At 38.4% G+C, this 23,796-nt stretch overlaps 2 protein-coding genes across 7 annotated transcripts in view; one reads left to right on the top strand and one right to left on the bottom strand.

The window, feature by feature from the left end:
* Positions 1-4,813, bottom strand: part of LOC105195149 — a 32,995-nt gene extending 28,182 nt beyond the window's left edge. The window contains exon 1 of the mRNA XM_011160413.3: positions 3,882-4,813. The gene's annotated coding sequence lies outside the window, so the exon portion shown is untranslated. The remainder of the gene's footprint in view (positions 1-3,881) is intronic.
* Positions 4,814-4,854: 41 nt separating this feature from the next.
* The window catches only part of LOC105195147 (Down syndrome cell adhesion molecule-like protein Dscam2), a 176,347-nt gene continuing 157,405 nt past the window's right edge, over positions 4,855-23,796 (top strand). For 2 of the 6 annotated variants that reach the window (XM_039449987.1, XM_011160412.3), the window contains exons 1-2: positions 4,855-5,903; positions 13,210-13,625. The gene's annotated coding sequence lies outside the window, so the exon portion shown is untranslated. Of the gene's footprint in view, positions 5,904-13,209; positions 13,626-23,200; positions 23,527-23,796 lie in introns of those variants that run through there. The other 4 variants (XM_026133467.2, XM_026133466.2, XM_026133465.2 and 1 more) reach the window with 3 other exon arrangements.

Below are 23,796 nucleotides of genomic sequence, written 5' to 3'. Positions count from 1 at the left end.
ATGATTTTACATGTAACATAATTTATTATTATAATTATTTTACCTCAAAAAGATTACCGGAGCAGCACAATTTTAGCGAAGATAACGTGGATCATTAAGTGAATGAAATTTTCCAAAGATACGATGACGCGCGTACGTGTACATTTCGAGCGTCGTGATAACATTATACGTCACAATACGTTCGTAAAATTCCGTCGGTCCCCCACAGCGAAATAGACACAACTTCCGAGTTGCCATAAACGCCCGTTTATCATCGCAACGCGCCGAACGATGTTTCATCCTGAGGTCGCGCTATTCTCTTCGACACCGAGTTTGATTTCACGCTTTGTCGTTCATGATACGATAACACTTTTGGGGATACCCTGCGTTCTATCGGACGATCGCCACGCGATGACCGATGCACACCAGTGGGCAGATGCCGGACATCGGCAGCCGGTCGTTTGAAAAAAAAAAATCGGGCAAAAAGTTGAATTTTTCGATTGTCCGTAGTATAAAAGGCAAGCACGAAAAGCATCACCGTGAAACATAATCGCCAAAACGTCCCGGATCAATTCGGTATTATTAGCTCGAGCCGAAGGAGGGTCGTCCATTACTGGACAGCTGGACAATGGTCGCTCCGCGGCCGATTTTTATCCCTCGCTCCGCAACTTCCCGTTTTCCGCCCTGGAAAGCGCCCTCGTTCCAATATTCATTCGACGCGGCACCGATACTTCAATTCGTTCTCACTTAGATAAAAGTTTCGCGGTTTTATTCTTATTTATCGCCACGCCTTCGAGACGGAGTCTCGTCGAGAAGACGACAGAAAATAACAGCTTGATTGGAAAGTTCCATTCTAAAGTGCGAACGTTCGATGCACCGTTTGGATTATTTATTGCGATAATCTGTAATGACTCACATTTGATTTAAAACGTGAATGCGTTTTTATTTCTCCGCAGAGTATCGATCTGCAGTGATACACACGGAAAGAGCAATTTTGTTGCAACACAGATCTAAAAATAATTATGTTTAATAACGTTGAAAATAATTATGCTAAATAATTATATTAAACTATTTAAAAAATTGTATGTTTAACTTGATAACTAGAATATCAAAACTATTTGCAGCAACATTATCATGTTTGGGTCCTACAAAATTATTTTGATGGCCCAATATAAAATTATTTTCTGATATTTATCTAATCATATTTTTAGATGCTACAGTAAAATTGTTCTTTCCATGTAGAGAAAATAACATGTGTATTATAGAAAAGCGTATTCCGTGTAGTGAATGTAGCGCACAGAGTTGTGCGTCTGCTTTTCGTGCCAAAGACCTGGATTCAATTTTGATTGTTCAGAAACATCTGATTTTTTATTCTCTTGCTACCTCTCAGAAGACAATGGCAAATTACCAAGAGTATCTTGTCATGAGAATCCTTCTAAATTAGGCCGTTCAAAACCGGCGATTTAACTGTAGGTCCCATATATACTTATATGTATATAACTAATTGCAATTTCATCATTATAATCATTGATATACAAATAGAATGATAATTATTGTTTTAATTCTTCGTTCGGCTTACAAGCAATACTTTTATTTTAAAGGTAAATATAAATAACAAATAATTTTTTTTAAGATCAAACTTTTAACAAATTAATTTTAGTGGTGCATCTCAGAAGCAAAATTATTATTTGTTACATTCAGTTAAAAGCTTATATAAACGTATTATAAATGTAAAAATGTATATAAAATATATTAAGTATTAATAATTTTGTATTTTGTATTTTGTTAAATATTAAAAACTGAGACAGATCACGTTTATTTTATTTACTTTATAATATCGGAAAGAAATATCGGAAAAAAGAAAAAAGAAAATTTTGAATTTAAAGCTAACTGTTGAACATTTTATTAACTCATTGGTATCCTTCTTTGCTTTTATCTACAAAAGATTAATGACGAAATTTTATTATCTAAAGCCATAATTAATTACCAAATACTGTATTTAATAAGCAATTATTTAAAACATTGTACCCTCTATAACTAATTATTTTTTACATGTAATACGAAAGAAGTCTAAGAGCAGTTGTGATGTAAACTTTAAATTTGGAGCGTTTCTATATGTCTGTAAAATATGGACATTGAACTACGTAGACAATGTTTGTAAATCCTATAGGTAATGCCTATAATTTTGTGGATAAACTAAAAATATACAATTATTAAAAAATAAAAAAGTATAAAATGTAATAAAAATACTTTTAATAAAATTTAATATAATTTAAATAATAGCCACTGTTCAAGAAATCTGAATCTTTCATGATCCATTCATTATTATTTAGATTACATGAATGATAAATAGTTTAGATTGTACACATGAAATGTGAATTATTTATATTTTACGCGTAAACATAAATCCTGTACCTAAGAGGCCACAGCAGTGATTTACCTATAACTTTACTTTGAAGCGCCTCTATGGCATCAACATGTAGATATTAAACTACGTAGTCCAATGCCTTTGAAATCCTTAGGTAAAGTCCACGATTCTGTGGTTCTTCTCCGCGTTATAACCAGGTGCAAGGTTGTGCCATAAATTTCAAGATTACACTTACATGGATTTATGGCAAACTATTATACCTTTTAATAGCATAAAAGAAATGTTTTCTAATATAAATGTTAAAAAAAAATAAATTGTTTCAAAAGAATTATAAGTTTAAATAAATAAATAATGTTTGAACATAATAGTAATTTCATGGATTAAAATTATAAACGCAACATAATAAAACTACGGAATTATTTTTACATCAATACATAATTTTAATTTAAGGAATTATTATTACGTCGCAACATAAATTTTATTTGTCGAATTATTTTTATGGCTTGATACAATTTTAATTCATTTAATTATTATTATGTCGTAACATAATAAAAATAATTCAGAATTTTTATTATGTCCTGACATAATTTTAATTCGTCAAATTATTATTATGTCTGGACATAATTTTAATTATTTATTTGAAGTCATAAGTTTTTTAAAATTATTTTCTTAATATTTATGTTAGAACATTTTTTTATGCTATTAAAAAATAAAATGGCTTGTCATAATTATTTACACTGAGAGGAAAAATTCTTAAATTTAAATAAATATTTATTTTATGTATTTAAATAATTATTCGTATAAATCATTTGCCTCTTTTTTTCTAAATATTAAATTTCGTAAGTTCTTCTTATAAACTTTAATTAAATAAATATGTTATTAGTACTATTTAAATAATTTATTTTATTATTCAAACCAGTAATATTTACAAAAAAATAATTTCACATGTTTGAAGCAAATAAGTTATTTAAATAGTATAAAAAAAAACATATTAATTTAATTTTAGTAATTTTTTTCTCTGAGCATTGTTTACATTATGTTACACGAATCATGTAGACAGTATAAACAGTATAAATTATTATAAACTGGATAATATATTACAGAAAAAGTACTTAAACTATAAAAATATTATTTTACCTGACTTTAGTATTGATACAATAAAATATATAATTAATATACATATAATTAAAATTAATAAAATATATTTTTTATTATTTCTAAAAATATCTGAATCTAAATCTTCTACAATTTTCTATAAATTGATCTATGATTAATTATTGCTTACGCAGATGATACGTAAAACACAGTTTACGTTGTGTACACGTAATGTAGATTATTCGTTTTTATTGTAAATTATTTTTGAAATGACCAACCAAGAATTAAGTGGATTAGATAGACAAAAACGAACAATAAATCTGACAAACAACTTTGTCTATTTAACCTACCTTACTCCTGGACTATCTACGAATTTATACATATTGTCAGGATTTGTGAGCATTGAGCTATGTAGTATTTAATAAAATAATATATTTACCGAGCTGCTGCTTCATGGATGGCGTCCTTTCACCGGTAATCTGCTAACATTTCGTTGCCGTTTGTCATTCTGCTGTTTCCGACCCGCACATTGAATTACGACACACTGCGCTCGATACTTTATTCGGTATTACCGACATTATGCGGATATCGCGAGACGCGTGCAAAAGTTCAATTTATTGCGATGCAACAGATACTAATATATTACGCGAAGAAGCACTTTATGAATACGATTATTTCAACGCAACTTAAGTCGATCGTTCGTTATCGACACCGTCTCGACACCGTGCATAATTTACACTTGAAAAATGCGAAAAACAAGGAGCGCCTGACCAGAGATAGATTTAAATAAATTTGCCGCGGCAAGAAGAAAATGGCCGACTCGTGACGTCATGTGACGTCATCTGATACAGCGAGACAGCGACGAAAAGCATTCGAATAAACGTTCACGTAGACGCAACAGACGAAGACAAAATGACGCGTTTTTCCTCGAGAACATTCTATTAAATACAAGCTATCTATATCGACGATTAGCGGCGTCTCATTTAATTCGCGACATTTTACTGCGCGAATTAAGCCACCCTCCTTTCGGAATATTCACGGAATACGCGCGCGGAAAAGCTCGACTCGGAACGATACGACGAAGACACCGCGCTTTTGGCGAAGATCATTTTTACACACAACGCAATCACTCGCGTATAAAGACAGTACCGTTCATTATCATATTTGATACTTGAGCGATCGTATTTTACGTATAATTCTAGCGCGAAACACGCAGGAGGAAGCAGCGGACAAGTGGCGGTCGCAAAACAAGCGTGGTGGCAGCAGCTACTACGCACAGTACGCACTACGCGGCGTACGTGACGGTGCTAGCGGCGACGGCGCTCGGCCGTCTCCGCCGCTGCTCGGCAGCGTTCGGCCGGCACCGCTCGACGAGCCGGGCTCAGCTGCTGTCGCCGCCGCCATATTGCCTCACATTCTACCGGCGAGCGGCTGGACGCCACGTGCTCCTCGCGTGTTTCGAGTGCTCGTATTGTGCGGAAATACGATCGCGAGCGTACCGAATGTGCGTCGTAGCGAACAGTATCGTCGTGATGCGTGAGTGAGTAGCAGTGTTGCGTGTACCAACGACCTTCCGCCTTTGCAAAACGCGCCGCGAGCTTGTCGTGTCGCTTCGAGTTTTGGCGCGCGCGTATTCGCCGGTAAGAACGCGCAGTAGAATATCGCGAACGTCGAATGTGAGACGCTACCAATCGTTGTGTGATATCAGCTCGGTGGAACATTCTCGAACGGGAGAACGAGCCGTCTCGTCTTCGCCCATGTATCTACGCGAACGGGTAGTCGGCCGGCTCTCGTTGTCCCGGGCTTTTCACATGACGTCACGTGACGTCACGCCAGTTTTTCCTTGCAATACATTTACTTACATGCATCGCTGGTCGGGCGTAACGTACGTTTCGCGTTTTTCGAGTGTAAATTGTACATAAATACGATGTCGGGAGTAACGGACAGTCGCCTTAACGTTCAAATTGCGGTGTGACGCGTAGAAATGATCGTACTTGTAAGACGTTTCCACATGGGATATGTCAGTACCTGTTGCGTCGCAATAACTTGCACATTCGCACGCGTACGTGTACACGCGGCATCCGCGTGATGTCAACAGTGCCGGATAAACATTGAACGATCATCGTGTCGTCATTTAATATTCGGTCTTGAGAATGAGCTGGGAGTAATAGACAATCGCTTTAACGCGCGAATTGTGGCGTAACGCGTAGAAATAATCGTTCTTGTAAGACGCTTTCTCGTGGAATACCTGTTGCGTCGCGATAATTTACATTTTTGCACGCGTTCGTGTTCATGCGATATCTGCGTGATGACAAAGTGCCGAATCGGACAATCGTCGCGCGTGTCGTCATTTAATGTGCGCAGAGTAGCAGAATGACGAATGACAACGAGATGACGGCAGAATTCCACGAGAAAGCGGCAGAATTCCACGAGAAGGCGGCATCCATGGAGCAGCAACTCGGTAAGTTTATTATTTTATTAATTATTACTTGAGGTGCATTCTTATACGCAGCACGCTGTGACAACAAAGATTTCACGTGATTTGCACTTCACCTCTTCTCTTTTTCTATGTTTCATAGTAAGGGAAGGAAGATGAACCGTGAATCACGTGATACATTTACTGTCGCAGCGTGCCGCATATGAAAAAGTTACCTTGAGTCAATGTTGTAAATCTTGTGATAATCCAGAAGTGAGGCGAGTTAAACAGACAAAGGTGTCTGTCAGATTTATTGTTCGTCTTTGTTTATCTAAACCATCTCGCTTCTGGTTGATGACTCCAGATATAATGTATGAATAGTCTTATTTTACGTGTATACAACTTACAATGTATTTTACATGTCTATCTAACAATAAGCAAGAGTCAATCGTCCAGTTCAAAAGATTCAGAGGCCATAAAAAATAGTAAAAATTATATATTTTTTTAAACATATATTTTTACAAATACTAAAATCAGATGTATTATTTTTATAATTTATTTACTTTTTCTCTATACTGCGTTATTCAATTTATGATTTACATTGCTTAGATTGTATAAAAGGTTGGTATAAACAATTCATAAACAATCCATTTAGACATAATTTTTCTTCAAATTTACTACGACATAATATTCCGTTTGATCATAGCACGAAAGAAAATTAATTACGAAATTGTGAGCATTATCTACAGATTTTGTAAACAATCTCTGAGCTTTTGACCATTTCTATCGTCGGTAACGTAGGACACGCGAGTACTTATCTATTGATACGATCTGCCGATAACAGCTTGCCGAGGTCGCTACTGGCGTCAGTTCATTCCGGCCGGCGTCAGTTCAAGATTCGCGTCGCGACAATTTTCGAACGTTACAAAACTCGCTTAACCTTCCGTTTTTCCATTCGAGTGGCAGCTTCGATCGTTTAAACGAGCGATACATCACGAACGGCAAGCCCTTCGGCCCTTCGGCCCTCCGGTCTTGAGGTAAGAGCCCTTCCTCTTTTCCTTTCTTCGCTTCGAGTGAATCGCATAGCAATGGCGTCTGGCGCGGGCGCGCGCGAGCTCTTCAATAAAAGGGACAAGAGCGGGACGCGGAAAATAGCGTTACTTGATCCAGTTACGATCGTAAGGCGATTCTTGAATAGTCAAGGGCCCGGGAGCGTCAGACGCGCGCATACAAAAGGCGCGCACACACACATACGTACGCACACACTCTCGCACGCGCGCGGCGCGACGATGACTCCCTTTGTGTCGAGAGCGACGCGAGGCACAAAAAAGCGGGCTTTCATAGACGCGCTAAAATATTCATTGTCTGAAAATGGGCGTTTGTCAGAGAGAGTGTGTACAGCCTTTGCCGGCGCGTCTTCTTTCTCTCTTCTCTTTCTCTCCCTCAAGAGCACCTCAAAACATGGTTCTGAGACGCGCGAAGGTGCCCCGTTATATCCCAAGGCGCGGAGTCCGTTTCCGAGGAAAGAGAGACGCGAAAAGAAGTCAGTTAGTTCTCGCACAGTCGCCCCAGAAATTCAATATCTTATTACTCGAACAGCGTAATGAGCAGAATGAGCCTTCACCCGCTTTTCTCCTTTCTCTTCTTAAATCCCCTCACCGTTGTCGCAATCGTGCAGTCGATAACCGTGATAATCCACGCGGCCCGCGATGAGCCTGATATCGTCCGATTCTCCCCCCGTTCGTTCGATGAGAGAACTTTTCTAATAATAAAGTCCGCGGGAATCTCTCGTATCGGACGATTAGACGGGGCTTCGTGGAGTCGCGAAGTTTCCGCGGTGTGCCCCGCTTCCGTTCTTCTCTTCCGCCGTATTAGTATTCTTCTCCGTCAGTTTGCCGTGTCACTCGCGGAAGTTTCTAATATCCCTCGTATTATCGCATCCCCTCCCACCCCTCGCGCTTCTATCCCCGTTCGTGGATTCTTTAAGTCGATTCGAAAACTATTAACTCGCCGCCTTTCTCTCTCTCTCTCTCTCTCTCTCTCTCTCTTTCTCTCTTTCTTTCTCATTCCCGCTTTTCCAATATCGAATAGAATACAGATTTTTCCATAAAGAATTTCAGAGATAGGGTAATTGTTTCAATTACTGCCAGCGTCCCAATTATCGCTGCTCTCAATTGTAGTATTAGAATATTTATTATCTTATATTTTTATTTCTTTCGTTACATTTAAATAATCAGTTTTCAAGCTTGTTACTATTATTTTATCTTAACATTATATCTTAACATTTTTATTTCGATTAAAATGAAAAAAATATTTAAAAAATAAAAAAAATAAGCATATCTAATGTGTGTAATATGTGCTTAAGGCGGAAATAATTGAAATGTTTACCTTAGAGTATAAAATTTGAAATATAACAAAACATGATATTGCATCTTTCTTCTCTATATAAATGTCTTCAAAGAATTTTTTCATTTATGCTTATATATTCTACTCTGTTCAATTACGAGGGATCAGCAAGCGTACTGATTTATTTGTTATTAAATTATATAGTCACGAATATAAATTATATAATTATATACAGAAATTGTTGGTATTGATCCAGAAATGACATGTCCATTCAGCATATCGTTCTCTCATCCATATGCGATATGCGGTTGAATAACCTACATGGATTTTGTTCCACATACGCAACACTTTGTATATTTCATTAGTAGATGCTTGGTAATCGTGTTAATTATTGGCGAGATTACGACAGAATGAAACGAGCTGCTGGTCCTTTGCCAGCGCACCGACAGAGCCGCGACAGCGTAACATTTCTCTCGGTTCATTAATGTAATTGAGAGGGTATCGCGAAATAATTGCGCGCGACCAGGTTTCGCGGAATTAAATATATTTCATTCTCCGATTAATCAGCGAAGTTGAAATGTTTCGCCGCTCGCGGGTATTGTACGCGAGCCACGCGTTTCGCCATTAAAACGCGTAACGAAATTGAATAGACGTACTACTGACCGCATTAATACAATTATAAAGCAATCGCCGTTACGAGAGCGCGATCTAAGCTGAAATGAAACGGAGTAAAATATGGAAACGCGGCCCGGAGGCAATGCAATTTTAATCACCCGCCGGTGAAACGAAACCACATTAAAAACGACTGGCCAACTCGTTGCATTAGCGAAAAAAAAAGTTTCGATGTGTTCTCGGTATTTTCAGAAACGAACAAGCGAAAGGTAGACTTTTATATCAGTCAGACTTTTCTCCAACATTATTATTTTTTTTTTTAAATAAAAATACATTTACACAAATTATATTTATTATTTAAATGTATATAAATTCGAGATTTTGATTTTCTGTCTCTTCTCTCTTCTTTTTCTCTTGACATTTATGGATAAATTGAAAATAAGAAAAATCAAAAATACATTCCTTATTGTTTCCTCTGATATTTCGCGTGGTGAATGTCAGGGTCGGCAAGAATCTCTTTGGATCGCGCGCAATTGTGTCGGGGATAGCCCTAGGGCGTAGCGGGATCGAAAAGGGTAACGTCTCGGTTGTATCGCGGTGCATCCCGCTGGGTCGTCGCTTCCTTGCGATGGGGCACGTTGTCTCCTTCGGAGAATATGGATATTATGCATGAATAAGGACGGAAGTACCCTCCTGTGCGTCCCCATCTCGCGCCTAACCCTCTCAGTTGGCTAATTCGGGGATATGTGCCCCTCTGGCGCAGTCGGCTGGCTGCACCTGAAAATCTGCATGCGCAAGCACGGCGACCTACGTGTTTGCGAACGTGCGGAGTGTTCGATAACGGTGGTGAGCTGCTGGCCCCGCAGAATTTTTTATTCTACTAGCACGTACTATAGCGTATTTAGAAAAGCGGGGGCTTGCCGGAAGCAATGAGTGTTTGAGTCCCTCTTTTAAAACTTTTCAAGTAGATTGATCGTGAAAAGATTCAAGTTGTTTCGAATATTAATAATCTCTCGAAATGCAGGATTTTTTAAGTCTTGAGAAATTCTTTGAAGTGTTTTAAATTTTTTAAGAGTCTAGTCTTGAAAGTTTGTCCTTTGAATGTTTGAAAATTAAAATTTAACATATTAAAAAAATAGTATTATTTTTTAGGTGTAAAATCGAATTTGATTTAAAATCGTAAGAAAAAATGATATGAAATAAATTAGATTAGGGGAGAGTTACTACATGCATATCGGTCGTTTCATCTAATTAATATTTTTACTTGATAAAAAAATATAGAAAATTAAAATATACAAAAAAAAAACATTTGATAAAAATATAAATGAGAACTGAATAATAGACAAAAATTTAGAAGATTACATCTTATTTTGCATATGTTAACATTAAAAAAATTAGATGTCAACTAATTAATTTCTGATTAGTTTATATAGCTGATAATAATATTGAATTTTTATATTTTCTTAAAAGAAGATTCAAATTATTTTACATTTATTGCATATACGCAATTTATTATAAAAATGATAAAAATGAAATATTAAATCAATATTTTTACAACATTTATCAAGTTTCCTTTGTATCACCACGAATTTTATTACAATAAATGGCATTAATATAAGGATGAGTTAACAGTAAAATTAAAATATGAATAAAAATGTGTCAATTGCAAAAATAAATTTTATCCAGTTTTATTTCGCTGTCCTTATCTTTTCATTTTAGTGCTATTTAATTATTAAATATTGAACCCTTTTTCGATAATAAATTATCAATAGAATAAGTATTAACGATTTTTTTTATATTTTTAATTATAAGTTAAAATAATTTATTTTAATTTATAATTTTGAAGATACGATTTAGGAAACCTACAGAATACAATTTAAACGACCGGTTGCTTACATCGTAATTTTTGCAACATATTGAAAAAAGACTTATAATAAATTTACTTGTTATTTGTGAAAGATTAAACATTGTATAAATAATTATTTTGTACTTATTAGATATATTTAAAATTTGCTAAAATTTTTAATATTTATTTGCATATAAATCAGTATACCAAATGGAAAATATTATGAAAAATAATATAATAAAAATAACGTAAGTGACGTGCATTTAGCAACTCTCCTATTTTTAAGACGTTCCAAACTTTTTTGTGTAATTTTTAATATTTTAATATTTAAAGACTTTCAAGAAGTTTGAAATTCTCAAGAGAGATTTTCGAAGAGAGATCTTCAGAAGATTTTTGATTTTTCATAATATTCGAAACAATTCTAAATTTTTATAGTACATTTGAAATATATTCAACGTATTAGATCTCATCATCATTCATTAACTTCTTCTGGACTGCGTTCCAGTATAACGTTCGTCGTGATACGCATCTAAAAAAGGCTCGACTACGACCAAAGTTGGTTAACGTTAACCAGTCGAATCTTCTTTTTCTTGGTACTCTGCCGGTCCAGATAACGGCGTAACGTAAACTGGTCTCGGCTCGATGGAGACTTGCAACGTTATCGATGCTACGTAGCATAAGTAGCATTGCGGGATTTAATATCGCGCTCTGAGTCTCGCGCTCCGATACGCCGATCGAATATTTATCGAATGAGCACGGTAAAAGTAAGTACGTTTGAAATAGCGATTCGATGGAGATCGCGTATCGTATCGCGAGTCGAAACGATGTAACTCCACTTCTCGATACACTTCTCATCGCGTAAGAAACAACATCAAAGCGGAATTGACGTTTTTATTGGGTTAGCGATACTTGAATTGGATTTCATCTGGATAAAATCCTCGTCGGCCTGTTCTCTTGTCCTCCTCGCGATCGGAAATCCGTTCGGGCGCGCCTACATCGCGTAAACATTCCGCTTCGACGACGTCGGCCGTACTAAAACGCCGATACGCCGTGGACTTGCGTTTCTGCAGTGGACGCAGCACAGCGGGGATGCACCATCCGCGTGCATCGACCGGCTATTTTTTCGGGAGTATCGGTCGCGCTCGCGAATCGAAACCGTCGTCCGAAACCGGCGCGGTTCGCGCAGATGGAATCGATTTCCGATTCGGACGAGACTTCTCTCTATGATGAACTATGAGCGACCGTAGGGTCGTAAAGGTAGAAAATGATAACGAAAGAGAAAGAGCGAGAGAAGGGATGAGGGTGTACGATGACAACGTACTGGTTGAGGAACGAGGAACTGGAACACCGAGGGTGAATCCAACACCAGATTCACGTGGCGTGCGTACCGCTATTCAGAATCATGCGGCATGGCTCGTAAATGGAATAATCAGTGACACGAGGGAACATAGAATACGTTGTTGTCCTGGTTCTCTCCCGCACCATCTCTCGCGTCCTTCTCTTCTTCTACTTCGTCTTCTCTCTCTCTCTCTCTCTCTCTCTCTCTCTCTCGCTGCTGCCTCTCCTCACCCTGTCTGAAAACGGTGTCGTGTCCGTTGTTGCTCCCTATGGAACCGTGCTCTCACTTTTCTCCCCTCCCCCTCTCTCTCTCTCTCTTTCTCTCTCCTGTTCCTCGTGACAATTCGCGCAGGTGTAGCGATGAATAATCAGTGACTCGATGCGTCTCGAAGTCGCGAAGTTAACTATTGAAAACGGGGAACAATGATAGTCGAAATTACCATTTCATTGTGATAGGAAACATCGATATTTTGAAGTGTAATTTAAATACCCATCTCCCCGAATCCTTTCCTTCATTTGTACAAGAAACACAAGTTGCTTTCACACACATTACTGTTAATTTTATAGCTGACAAGCTATGAATATTTATAATCTTCCAATGCTTAGAACTATTCTGAGATTCAAAGATATTATGTTTTTATTTCAACTTTGATTTTTGCAATTGTACGTTCTTTCAAAACTGTGTAATTATTGTTTATTGGCATTTAAAGATAGAAAATTATATATTTGACTGCGTGTACAAGATTGAAAACTAAATGATATGGACAAATTAGGAATGCAAACGTTGAAAGTATATCTTTGATTTTATTTCGAACAGATGTTATTTTACGATAAATTTTTTTGATCTTTTTCGATTGCAAAGGTACTTGTTTCTAAACTTATGATAGATGATGACATCTTATGAAATTCTCCAGAAAATATTTGCTTGGAAAAAGTATATTAAAGAATTTCTGATTGAGAGAGGAAAATAAATTCAGTAATAACATCTTGTGATACTTTCAATATGTACGATCCATCGATTATTAAAGTAGGTAGCCATTAATGTCCAAGTAAGCTCATACGCGTGTATTAGATTCGAAAGATTTTAATGGAAAATGTCGCGTTCGGAAGGATTAGCCGTCAAATCCCTTCGGGAATATCCTTTCAAAGAAGGCGCGACACATTGGCCGTAAACGATCCTTAATTAGGTCGTCTCTATTATGTTAATAGGATTTATGCCTGCAGTAGTGAGAGTCTCCGCTGGAGAGTTAATCTCCGGACTCGTGTAGGTCAACTATGGCAGCCACCGTGATCCACGAGGACTCTCGATCAAGAATAATGCGCGACAGGAAGGCGCGCTCGCGAGATGGAAATGGAAAATTCCCACGGCTCGTCGATACGGGGACGAGCAGAGGGGAGAGACAGCAGAAGAAGGGACGACCTTCCCCGAGGGAAGGGTGGAACTCTGAGACGTAAATTGCAAATGTTCCGGAGAACTGGATAATCGGATAATCAGCCAGACTGTTCCGTCTCCTCTCTTCGCTCCGCATCGCGTCGCCGCCATTTCCAATACTCCGCTTTTCTCGAGACATCGGCCAATTGAGTCGGGATGAGTTACGGCGGGATAAAAGTCAACGCTACTTTCGGTAAGTGGCTTGTTGCTGTTCTGACAATACGTCACATTTACCTCCTGTATTGTTTAAATCAACAATTTTTGCTTTTGAGTAGAATCCCCGCGCTTTGTATCTCATATAAATTAGAGAAATACATTTTGTAAAAATATGTCGCTGTACGTGAAACAGTGATGTAAGCGTTTAATCTAATAGCTCTGATAGAAAGATACTCGAGGATACACCTGCACTGCTGAAAGTCAAACAGTCGTACTTTACTTGAGTCGATTTCACTTGCTGCGTATTATACCGTCGTTACATAGAATTTAATTAAATTATCGTATAACGCGAGAAGTGCAAGAGCTCACATTATTCGAATATTATTACGTCGCGGAAATTCGATCGCATGTAAGATCATGAACGTCGCGGTTAGATTTACTCGCGTGCGTGTTGAAGGTTTTCACAAGAATTTCTATCGTCAAAAATCTCTTTTCCGCGATTATATTCGTGAAGTGCCAAGGCAGGCAAGTTGTACAGTCTTTATTTTGCGGTCTGCTATCCATCTTCGTGAATCGCGTCGCGTGTGTGCAAAGTACAAGCAACGGGAGAGGCTGTTATGTCACGGGGATGTTGCAGCAGACAGTGAGTGATATAAATTGCAATACTCTTATTCTCTTATCATTTATTATTTTATTGAAGTATTTATTATGATAGTCACAAAATTATATTAAACAATTGGTACTTTTCCAAGAAAATTAATCTCACAGTTGCTTATACAATAAACTTTAGTACAAATGTCGGAGAATATTGATATTGATGTTTGATAATAATAATAATTCCAAAATAATTATCTTTTTCTCGAGATTTTAGCTCTGAAAACAATGCTTGATAAATCTTTAGAGAAGCAATTTCTTTCTTAACAGACTTACTTTCGGTGCTATGGAGCGCAAGAATTTTAAATAAAAAAAGAAAACTCAATATTTTGCAATGCAATACACAGAAGAGTAAAAGGATAGTTTGTTATAGTACGCGAGCGTTTTATAGGTACAATTAAAAGGATCGTAAATCCGCAGATAACAATTATTATGTTTCATGCACCCACGCAAAATCTTTCCCTCTCTCTCTCGTCTTCTCTTCGTTTTCGCAACAATTAATTGGAAATCGCGTTCGAGCAACCTCTATCCTTTATTTCGCAAATATTCACCTCGTTAATAACAGGCAATCCTTTTTTCTCTTCGTGAATTTTACTGTTATTTTGTTTTTACAACGATAAACTCTACGGGCAAAATGTGAAAATAACCGGCGATGTTTTTCGGTAATAATCGGCAGTACAAGAAAAGTCGGTGAGGAAGTTATAAAACCGTTCGATTGCAGTTCGACTTTTTCGTACGTGGAACAGATATCGTTCTATTATTGAGCCGGTATGTCTCATAGTTTGCGATGTTCAATATCGTGGGCCGCAGACCGCAGGCCGCAAACCGAGAATCCAGGGGAGAATTCGCGCAATGGGTGTACTCGCAGGGGTACTGCTGATTGGTTTGGACCGGCTCGCGCATTTAAATTTGATCGAACGCGCTTCATTTCCATCCGGACAGAAAGATAGAGGTGGGGAAAACCGAGCGCCCGAGTATCTTCACCGAGGAGCTTATCTTGCCCGGTTTCCGCGCCGTCGATAATGTTTGACTTTGATTTCATCTGAAATTACTTCGCGACTTTGCCACCATATATTGACCTGTGTTGGCACTTTACTTGCAGCGCGCAAACTTGCGATCTCGGTGCTCATTGTTAAGGCGTTAAATGAAAAGAGTTTTTTTTTTTTTAGATTACTTCTCGAATTAACATCATTGAGAAATGAACCAATTGATAGACGATAAACGATATTTCTCTAAATTCATCTGCTTTCTGAAATTATTTGTTTAGTACAACCTGTGTGTGCAAAGTGATTCAATGTCACGTATTGCTCTTATCTTTTCATCTTATCTTCCCTTACGTCACGCGCGAACGCATTTTGGATCGCGGGTGCACGACAAACGGTAAAGGTACGATCGAATGGCAACTGATAACTCGTAGTCATTAGTGATAACAACTTTGGGCACGACGAATCGTTCTGCATCGCAGAACTGTCTGCAACTGTCAACTGCACTGTTCGAGATAAACTTTTGCCCGTCTACCTCCGGCCAATGAACTTCTTCTCGCGCGTTTTCCTCGCGCTTTTTTTGTCATCTTTTTATCAAAACCTTACTGAAAAAGACTGTCGCTGTAGTCTCTCATTGTATTTTCTCACACATAATTTTTTACGTATAAGCTTTAAAAAAAAACCGATGTTTATGCATTTTACTTAGGAAAATTATGAAGTTGACGTAAAATTATTAGAGGTTTGTGTACATACATATTTTATTTTTCATTATTCAGATGTTTCAGAGAGAGAGAGAGAGAGAGAGAGAGAGAGAGAGAGAGAGAGAGAGAGAGAGAGAGAGAGAGAGTGTGTGTGTGTGTGTTTGTTTAACGTTCGATCGATAAATTGTTCCTCGAATAAATTACATACTGGAGAAGCTTTGGTAATTTTGCATCAATGGGTGACTCATTGTAGATGAAAATTGAAAATTGATTAAATTGAAACTGTTTAGTCTTTCACCATTTAATTACAAATTTGCACATGTCACGTTTCAGTATTATTAAGAAACACAAAAGGTTTATGAAATTTAAAAACAATATTTTGCGAAATTAAAGTAAAATTGCACCGTGAGCACTTGTTCGCATCTAAAGAGAAATTTTTTTTTTCAATCCCTTGTCAAAGAACTCTGATTTTTCTAACTTTAATACAAAACTTGATGATGAGAATTTTTTTTACATCTTAGTTCTCGAGTCGAATTAGTTTGATATACTTTTGAAATTATATTTAATATTAAATTGAGTGTCAAGTAATTTTATCAAACTAAATATCATAAATATACATAACTTTTTAACTTTTTACTTTCTAGAACTTTGCACTGGATAAAAGTTGAAACGTTGAGAAGTAAATGTTACTTATGGTATTTTATTTAATATTTATCGCTTATAAAGATTTGACTGTGACAACGGAATGTACATTTCTATGAAATATTTATTTCATTTTTCTTATTAATTAGTTTATTTGCAAGGAATAAAATTTCATTTTGCCGTATTTAAATAAAGATTTATTTTGGTGAAATAAACATTACAAATAAATTTTTAAGTATCACTTTTTAGTGTGTCAAGTTTCATAGAACCATAATGTTTCTACCTACTAACGTTTTCCATATTAATTAAACTAATGTTTAATTAGAGGTCCCACGTTTTATCAAGTTTTATATTAAAGATTATAATTTATATTATTACCGTCGAAGATATCTCGAATTCGCCGCGGTCGCTATCCTTATCTGCGCGAGGAAGCGGGTCGCAAATTTGCATCCGAAACTCGCGCGGCCTCGTAAGGGTTGATGCACCGTTAGACAAAACATCATCGTCCTCGTTGCGCAATACAAGCGCTATGGGAAGATGTACGCGGAGATGCGTGAGCTGATGCGGCCGGGGGTAGTCGCACGGAAGCCCTTTGTTCGCCGAGATATCTCGCCGGCTCTCTCGTCTTTTCGCCATCCGATGCATTCGCCGGAGCGTGGTCATAGTATGCAAATGATTACGGCTGCCGCGTTTATTAGGGCTGCCATAAATCCTGGCCGAAGTAGAGGAGGTGGTTGTTGCCGTCGCCGCTGCCGCCGCCACCGCCGTCGTCGTCGTCGACGTCGTCTTCTCGCTACGACGAGGGTTTGACTGCGGCAGCGGCAGTTCCTCTCAAAGGACGAGCTCTAATGTCACGCAGACGGAAGGGTCCTGAAGGTATGACGGCATGCAGACGGCGAGGATGTCTCTGCGTCAGAATGCGACGTTTACTAATACCCGAATATTAATAAACAAAACTTCAAATTAATTAATCTTGCTACGCGTACACTCGCAACAGACTGGTTTGTCTCACGAAAAGTTTTGTTAGGATCTAAATAATTCTACAGAATAAAGAGATAAGTCTTTTTTTTTTAATTAAAAAGAAAAGACCGGAACGAATAAGCGCCAGGACGTTTGAGATAATCTCATGAATATTCTGGTAATTTGTTTTATTTTGCGTGTTTTATATGCAAAATAACTAAAAGCATCGCGTTGTTTATTACTTGCTACTTGAAAATAATCGTGTTTTGTAAATGTATCGTGTGACAGAGAAAAAATAATATTAAATTTTTTCAAAGGAATCTCAGATTAATGCGGAAAAAAATTTTATTTTCGTTGTTTTTGCGATTTTATAATATTTATGATTAAACTTAATTATTGTTTTTCCGTTTTTGAAGTTTTAGTTGAAAAATTGATTTATTGAAAAATTGATTGAACGAGGAATAAGAATTCTTCGAGTTCATTTTTAAATAACAAATTCCGAAATTGCGATAATTAAATTTTAAAATAATTAAGAAAGAATATCAAAGCTAAGTTCACGTAGGTAATCAAAGTAAGAAACGTTACTTCATTGCATCCTGCACCCGCGTGACATACATATACCGATTTAACGAGACTATCAAAATTATTTGGTTCGTCCGTTCGTTTAATCGTAATAAAGAAACGAGCGAGATACAATCTTCACAATTATGGATGGGAGTGCTACAAAGGAAGTGCTCGAGCTTCCGTTAGTAAACTGCATGAACTATGTAACTTTGCGCGGAAACAACATCGCTGCGATCGCCTCCGGTCAAGCCTCCAATTACATTGTGTAATTGGATAGTAAGGGAATGGCTACATCGAGCAACTACCGTTTCGAATGATCACGTCGCGCTTTGTACGATTAATTGTTATTGGAACGAGTAAAAATAATTGGGTACAGGAACGTGCTATTCTTGATACTTGATGGAGAAGACTTAAGTTGGTCTTACGTCCTTTCGCCTCGTATCTAATTAAAAGAATTCTTACTAGTGGCAAACAATACTTCTGGGAAAAAAAATAACGTGTCTGTTTTGCGCTAGCTAAAAAATATAATTATTACAATTATTTGTAGATTGCGCACATACTTTTTCCTATTCTATTTATCGTTCAAGTTCATCAAAAATTGTTAAAACAAGAGTATATTTCCTGTTCCGTGGAAAAGATGTTGCACGAAGACGAGCTTACGCTCTAAAGACATCAGACCTTTTTATCTGCATCTCCGTCTCTCGTTCTCGCTTTTCTTTTATTTCTTTTACGCTATTCTCCATCTCGTCCACCCTCGCCACCCTGCCGTCGACGGTTTCTAGGTGTCTCCGTTGCGGCCAACCGTCGGAATCGCTTCTTTTGCTCTTTTCCTCGTCGCGCGATATCGTTTTCTTTGTCGTGCTTTCTTTTTCTCTCTCTCTTTCTCTCTGTCTTTTTTCCGTGTTTTTTCCCCTTTTTCCGCATCCGGTCCGCTTCAGACAATTGGACGCGGTCCTCCGGAGAGAAACGGATAACGATCGGTTGGATTCCGCGATAATTGCTGAAGACTTCGCTTCCACTTTGCAGATGCAGACAGACTACGATTCCGCGGCCGAACGAATGCATTTTAATCCCGCGGTCCTCGGAGATTCGCTTGCTGATTCGATCCCCGGATTTTCTCGATGTTTATTGTTTTCACATCGATACCCGCACGGATTTCTACCGTTGTTCGCGAACATCTTATTCTTCTTTTTAGAATTACAACAGACATCCAAAGTCCAATCTTCAATTTGTTTTAAATTATAAAATTTACGCACAGATGAAAGATTATAAACGTGTGGAATAATATTATTTAATTAAATATTTAATATAAGCAGTAATTGGATCAAATGGAACAGGGAAAATATCGCCTAATCTGTAATAGTGATGAGAATACTCGTAATTTTTGTTTTACATTTTTCTAAAAATTATGAACACGCAAAATTCTTAATCGGATTCATATAGGCAATACTCAATTTTTTTTCTGCATTACTTGCGTGATCAAAATTGCACGGCTTTATTTATCATTCCCGGAGGAAGCATACCGCTAAAATTACTCGTGCTTGGACGGATTAATGACGCACCTCAAATACGTTATATTCGCTCCCGCCAATTTCGGCCCCAATCAACATCAATCTGATGGATTTCGCACCAGTCATATTTTAGTTTCCATCACTGAGCTCGCAGAATATTTCATTTTAATTGCACACGTCAAATATTCCAGTTTGTTTCTTACTTTGGAAACAAGTATATTTTAAATCAAAGAGAGTCTTGCAGTTTTGAAAGGAAAATATGAGGCGTGCAACAAATTTCGCTGTGCAAAATGCAAATTTATTATGAAAACTCGCTAGAGTCGAAAACGGGGATCAATGTAGCGTTTCTCTCGCCCTGCGCAAAGAGAGAGCTTGATTTGACTGTAATGTTTAACATTGCTTATTAGTATCGCGCAAATACACTTTATCCCGCTATAATTTCGTCGTATTGACATTCGCGAGTGAAATTATAAATTACACCGTGGAAAAGAGCTATTAAAATCCCGCGAGAGAGAAGCGAATCGGTGGGCGTGTTTAAGGCGGACAAGCGCGACGGTGTTCGCGTCCGTGCAATTACCGCGCGCGCTAATGACGTTTTTAATATTCCCGGCCGCGTTAATTGCCGGCATTTCTCGTTGATGCGAGCGCGGAGAGATACCGCCGTTATCCAAAGAGTACGGAAATCCCGGAAACGTGTCGCCGGTCGAATCCCGCGGTAATGCGAAGTAACCGTTCCGAATGGAGTCGGTTAGGGATTTACGGCTCGCTTTATGGAGAAAGTTCGGTGCACGAACGTATAGACTCCAAGGGATCATTATGACTGTTTACGCCCCTCGGGCGTAACGGCACGATTCGGCGTTTGGAATTGCGTACGCGTTGTGCATTTTATCGTGCCAGTGTTATTAAATGCTTTTGCAATCACGTAAACGGATACGCGGACGGATACGACTACGGGGTTGCGGGAGGGGTGGCGAATGAGAAGGGTGACAAAGAGTTTCGTGAGCTCGTTAAATTGCTATTGGAGTGACGCGCGGTCGGCTTTATTTGTCGCCTCGTAGCGTTACGGAAACATAATCGAAACTGACACACTCGCGATTGCGCGTTTAAATAATCTCGGGGCCGGGGTTATCGGTCGCAACGCAACGCAACGCAACGCAACGCAACGCAATGCAACGCAACGCGCACTCCGTCCACTTCATCCCCCGTCGGCCAGCGTTACCGGGTAATTATTGTAGGTCGGTACAGCGCCCGGTTAATTACAGAGCGACACACCTACGCTCGTGCGCATGCGAGCGAGCCATCTGATACGTATGACGAGAAACGAAATCACTCGGCCGGATTTCGCAGCCTTCGGATTCTATCGGAACGGTCTTTCATCTCCTCTTGAAGGGCTGCGGCGAGAAGTCGTAGTATCTCGAAAAGATTTCTTTACCTTCGGAAACTGGAAACTAGAAATATTACTTTATTCAAAAGTTAAATAATTAATATTTAAGAATGTCCATTTTTATGTAAAGAGAAGCTGTGGATAAAAGGAAATAACACATTAGACCACCGCGATGTAGGTTTAGTCTCGTTTCTTCTGTTCTAAAATTAAAAATTTTACGTTCCGCCGTTCTTTGTTTTACGGCAGCGCGCTAACATTACGTCTTTCCCGCTGCATATTTTAATTAGATTCTGAGGTGGTCTGGTTTACGCGCGCCAGTGTCGCTTGAATATTCCATACCGCTGGGTCATCGGCTCGCGCAATATGGCCTCCATTGCCTGATAATTATTAGGGAGGGCTTCAGCCCTCGACGCCCCTTTGTAGGTGCGAGGCGCTCGCTTGGACGAAATAGGGCCGTAAAGGGGCTGTTCTCGTTGAGATGGGAGCGAGCAGGAGAGAAATTTCGCGCGTGTACGAGCTCTCCTTGGTGGCTAGATGTTTAAGGTCACTGGAGATCAACTTTAGCGTACGGGAATTGCTGGCAAATTTTTACAGTGCTGTGATATATTCCATTAAAATTGTTATTAATTTGTGTAGCAGCAATGTTGCCTGAAAGATAAAATTATGCGTATAACATTTTGAACGACAAAATTATGAAAGCTATTCGTAAAATCACCATCATACAAATACAGTCGTAATTGCATGAAAAATTGACATTTTCCTTTTAACTTGCGGGATTAGAAACGCATAAGGCGAGTACATTAAATAGCTCGCGAAGGAAATTAAATTTTTGTCTTGCGAAAAACTCGGAGCAATTATTTTTTTTCTCCCGAAGTGCAATATTCATGCAATTGTGTGATATAATTACTTACACAGAATTTGCGCGCTCGGACAGTTTGCGTGTTCGTTCCGGACAATTGCAAAGAGGTCGTAATAAATGTCGAGTACTCCGGTAGATAATAGCTCACGTTGTACAAAAAGAAAGAAGAATTTAAATAATTTTATTTCACCTCGCACACACGGTATAATATTTTAAAAAATTGGATCGAAAATTCTCGTCGTAATGCACGAATGGTTAATAATTATCGTTAATCAGATATTGATTTGCGCGGTATTTAATGCAAATATTTAATATTGTAATTATTCTTCGCGAGAAACATATTACGCTGCGGTAATAATTTTCACGAAGAAAAGTTGTTAAATTTTGCAAATAATCACAGAGGAAAATATAGTAATTCTTCCTCTCTCTCTTTACTTTTGCTTCCTCAAACTCTTACTGAATCTGCAGTTTGCTAATTAAGACGGAATAAAATCATCGAAAGATAGACAACTAAATGGAGCAGATATGAAGGAAGCTTAGAAACTCAGGAACCATCGGTGCGAAATAATCGTGTAATATATAATATTTGAAGACGTTGCCACAACTTTGCATTTTGCTCTAAGAATCCTCGTTTATCTCTTTTTGCTTTTGTTTTTGTCTCTATCTCTTTATTATTTTCTTATATTATCATATTGTCGTCCTTATATTAAAATTATTTTTTTAATATAAGTAAAATATACATGGAATATTAAAATTATATTTAGATGAAACGTTTATATAAATTTGCGGAAAGTTTTAAAATAATTTTTCAATATGTCCTAAATATTAATATTATAGACAAAAAATGGGTTGCAGCTAAATTATAATAATTCTTTCAAGAAGAATTGCTTCTTAGCATTAAAACACACGTTTTAAATGCGTTTAATTAAAATTACAATACTTTGTCTTACGAAGGAAGAGGATAGGAAATAATATTCGTGTCAGTAGTTCTCTACTTTTGGGGCAGTGAAATTAATACAGACCCCAGTAGACAGTAAAGGGTAAAGTCAAATTCCCGTGGATGGCGGTGCGAATTCGGCACGAAACGAAGAGCGTGGAGTGCTAGCAGCAACGGCAGAGGTTGACCGAAGAGAGGAGAGTCGCAATGGAGAATGAGAGCGACGAAGAGGAAAGGAAGCGGTGGATGGGTGGCTGCAGCCCATCGGAGGGAGGAGGAGGAGGAGGAGGAGGAGGCAAATGGAGGGGGAGGGGGATGAAGAGGGCAGAATTTCGCGCGTGCTCGGCTTCATCCCTCTCGATTGCCGCCACCGCCGCTGCCGCCGCCGCCACCGCTGGATGCTGAGGGTAGCTGGACCGCGCGCGTAAGGTGTCAGTTCTGCGCGCGATCTCCTCCCTGAAGGTGTCAACCTGCTCGCGATCTTCTCCAACGTGTTCGCCCGAGTGGTCACGCACGCTCCCCCGCGAGTCTTCTCACCTCTTCCAATCGTCCTCTCGTCCGCTCTTCCGTCTCGTTTTCTCCCCGCGGTTTGACGACGAGCTGTTGTGAAACGAAGCTCTCAGTGAAAAGCTCCGAGGGTCCCCTTCTGGACGCGGGCAGGGAAAGGCACACGTTTGAGTCTGACACGTGACACGCTTTTGCTGGCGACTATCATGCTGGCCGGGATCTTCGAGGGCAACAATGTACGTGAAAAATCACGCTCGCGCTTAGGAAGTTTAGTCGCGTGCGTGCTGTATTTTCTCTCTTGGCAATGTGCACGCAGCCGTGGAATCGGGGAGAGAGAGAAAGAGAGCGACGTTAGTGGTCGTGTCTATCAAGAAGAGAGAAACAAGATTGTCGGATATGCAGCATTAATACCAGAATACACGAGATCGTCATTTAAATTGTTCAGTGCTTTTTAACAAATTTTGAAGTTTGCACCTCTGTAAACAAATAATTGCAAGTAATATTGA

This window comes from Solenopsis invicta, chromosome 5 (genome assembly GCF_016802725.1).
Source record: "Solenopsis invicta isolate M01_SB chromosome 5, UNIL_Sinv_3.0, whole genome shotgun sequence".
Lineage (NCBI taxonomy): Eukaryota > Metazoa > Arthropoda > Insecta > Hymenoptera > Formicidae > Solenopsis > Solenopsis invicta.
This window is presented reverse-complemented; position numbering and strand designations above follow the sequence as displayed.